The 1,921-nt window shown below is 38.5% G+C and overlaps 1 long non-coding RNA gene across 1 annotated transcript in view; it reads left to right on the forward strand.

Annotated features, from left to right (window-relative positions):
• The first annotated feature begins 271 nt into the window (after nucleotides 1-271).
• The window catches only part of LOC135199890 (uncharacterized), a 5,949-nt gene continuing 4,299 nt past the window's right edge, over nucleotides 272-1,921 (forward strand). The window contains exon 1 of the long non-coding RNA XR_010311149.1: nucleotides 272-392. This is a non-coding gene — a long non-coding RNA (uncharacterized LOC135199890). The remainder of the gene's footprint in view (nucleotides 393-1,921) is intronic.

Consider the following 1,921-nt stretch of genomic DNA (forward strand, 5'->3'; position numbering starts at 1 on the left):
TTTGCAGCTGAAGAAGAAGAAGAATCTGAGCTATGAACTAGTTGTTAGGAAAAGAGGGTTAAGAAAAGTCACCAGAAAGAAAGAAAGACTATGAACGGAGGTACGGTAAAAAGAAGGAAAGGGATTGCAGCAGCTAGGGCCTAAGGAAAGGAAGCTGCAAACAGACTTTCGAGTACTGCCTACAGTGCACCGCATGAGGTGCATTGACAGCACTACCCCCTACTGTGTTCAACACTTACAGGAGAACGTATTATTCTTATCATTCTCAGCATGCACACAAACTACCGAATGTACCGGATATGGTGGCAGTTGCAGTAAGATCTCAGCTGGATGTTCGGGCACTTCCTATGACGCAGGATGCGCAGCTTCAACTTGCACTTGCTGCATTGCTGGTAAGTGACTGTCCTTACTTAACCAATACTTCAAATAGTAATCATGTGTTGGAAAATTGGGCTTTCTAATTCACTCATTTTCTTCCTTATTTTCTTAAAAAGACCAAGATCACTGATTAATTACCTCGCTGATCCAGAAATATGTTTCTCTTCTCTCTTCTTCTTCCCCACCGCCATCCTACATTAAGGAGTTGGTTGCTTGATGCGCCTTCTCCTCCCCCACTGCCCTCCATCAAAGGCATCATCATCCTCCACCAAACCTGTTCTCTCCATATCTTCCTTCACTTTATCTCGCCATCTCATTCTCTGTCTCCCTCTTGATCTTCTTCCTCCAACAGGTTCCTCCTCCCAAACCCTCTTCACTCCCTCCTCGTCGTCCATCCTCAACACATGCCCAACCAAGGTCTAGAGAATATAAGGTCTTGTCAGCCACAGGTTAATCTGGGTAGAGGATTAAACGGCTAGGTGCGTGACGTCACAATAACCACTGTCAGGCTACTTAATTGATAGCAATCCTGCCTTTCCTTTCTCTGTTTTATTTTCCTAATTACTCGAAGCTATTCGATAATTAATGTGATAGTAAGATGAAGGCTCTTATTCTATGATGTTGAATTGAATAATCATTAGAGAGTCATTAGAACATTTTCGCCAAATAACATTGAAATTATAGAAAACCTACCTTTGATCTCTTCTTTTTTCCGTTATTAAATACCATTATCTGTTTTTTCAGGAAAATAATAGATATAAAAACATTTCATTATATTAAATAATCATGAGGCAGTTCTAAAGAAAATTTTAGAAAATTTTAAAATAATATATTTTTAGAATTATACATATTTAACAAATCTATAAAATCACACAATCGCTCATATTTTAACATAATTACTTAGTTAGTGTCGCTAACTTTTTCATCTTATTCACACCGCTTTTCCTGAACTAATAATGTAGGGCATCGAAAAAAATATTTCGACTTCTGAAGTTATCTGGATTTGACTGCTAATTATAACCGGTAATTTAATGATCACCCCTTTTACTGCTATTATAGCATAACCTCCCCTCCCCCCCCCCCCCCCACGGTGAGAATCAACATCATATCCATACACTTAAAATGATCAAGAAACACTAGGTTCATTAGTTTGCCCTCTCTAAAGCTTATGGCACCACCCATGTGTCATCTCTGTTTTTGTTACTTTTGTTCCTAAATGTTCACATTGTGGAAACTTGCGAGATGCTTCTTCTAAGGCATCTTCCCATGTTTGTTCTTCAACTTCCTGGTCTTTAAAGTCATCACTTTGGTCATTCTTATTAATTCTGGTAAGACAACAAAACATTGCTGATAAACTGGGTTCTTTCTGAAGAGAATTTCCTTCGTCTTCAAACGATGCATCTTGCTTGTCAGGGACGTGGAAAAATGAGGCAGATGTTTACATTTTCACTGTTGCAGTTTTGAATGTTGCTCTTTGAACTCACAGTTAATGCCTTTTTCTTTTAAATTAAAAAAGGTGGCTCTGAGTACAAACGTTTAAATG

The sequence above is a fragment of the Macrobrachium nipponense genome, chromosome 26 (genome assembly GCF_015104395.2).
Source record: "Macrobrachium nipponense isolate FS-2020 chromosome 26, ASM1510439v2, whole genome shotgun sequence".
NCBI lineage: Eukaryota > Metazoa > Arthropoda > Malacostraca > Decapoda > Palaemonidae > Macrobrachium > Macrobrachium nipponense.